We start from the raw sequence: 1,068 nt of genomic DNA, 5'->3' as shown, positions 1-1,068 counted from the left end.
GGTGAGAGGGTGCTGGACCATGCTGTGTGGTGAGCGGTCATGACCATGCGGTGTGGTGAGGGGGTGCTGGACCACATGGTGTGGTGAGGGGTCGTGACCACGTGGTGTGGTGAGGGGGTCATGACCACGCTGTGTGGTGAGGGGGTCGTGACCACGCGGTGTGGTGAGGGGGTCGTGACCACGCGGTGTGGTGAGGGGGTGCGGACCACGCGGTGTGCTGAGGGGTCATGACCACGCTGTGTGGTGAGGGGGTCGTGACCACGTGGTGTGGTGAGGGGGTCGTGACCACGTGGTATGGTTAGGGGGTGCGGGCCACGCGGTGTGCTGAGGGGTCGTGACCACGCGGTGTGGTGAGGGGGTGCTGGACCATGCGGTGTGGGGAGGGGGTGCTGGACCACGTCTGCTGTTCTCACCACAAAGACTGCTGCTTCTCCAGGCGGCTAGTGACCGTCAAGGGATGATGACCATAGTGATGACAGAGTTACCATGAAATAGTTGTCATCATTACACATTGCATGTCTTGGATCTTTATATCAATGTGGGAAAGAAAGGGAACAAAACAAAATAAGTAGCAAAAAGCACTGTCTATATTCACAATGACTTTTAAACATGTGACATACATATTGACATGCAGTTGGGCTGCGAAGCTTTTTGTATCATGGGCTTTGATAAAAAGGATCTCAAAGCTACCATTTGAGATTCTGGAGTTTTCTCAGCATCCCTCCCATAACGTGCTCTAAAGTGAACTCGATACTCTGCATGAAATCCTAACAGTGCAAACAGAAAAGAGTCAGTACTGCTCTTCTGTTTTTATCACTGTTGTTAGGTCCCGTTGAGGCTGTTATTTTTTAAAATTTTTATTAATTTTAATGACAGTTTACAGAGACTTTGGATTTCCCTTGCTGCACTTTCCTCACTGCCCACCCCTCCTCCAAGGTCACTCTTCTCCTTGAAAAGTTAAAAAAATTATTTCATTGTTATAAAATCCCTCCCCTGACAGTCTACTCCACTGCGCAGCCTTCATTCTGGACTCCTGTCATGACATCATATATATAAAAATATATAAAA

At 49.3% G+C, this 1,068-nt stretch overlaps 1 protein-coding gene across 1 annotated transcript in view; it reads left to right on the top strand.

Moving 5' to 3' along the window:
- Nucleotides 1-1,068, top strand: part of LOC102855221 (zinc finger protein 586-like) — a 35,533-nt gene that overhangs the window by 10,036 nt on the left and 24,429 nt on the right. The gene's annotated exons all lie outside the window — the stretch shown is intronic.

Source organism: Elephantulus edwardii, unplaced genomic scaffold (assembly GCF_000299155.1).
Source record: "Elephantulus edwardii isolate Elephantulus edwardi_28Jun2011 unplaced genomic scaffold, EleEdw1.0 scaffold00496, whole genome shotgun sequence".
In the NCBI taxonomy this organism is placed as follows: domain Eukaryota; kingdom Metazoa; phylum Chordata; class Mammalia; order Macroscelidea; family Macroscelididae; genus Elephantulus; species Elephantulus edwardii.
The sequence above is the reverse complement of the archived record's forward strand: the minus strand, read 5'-3'. Positions and strand labels throughout refer to the sequence as shown.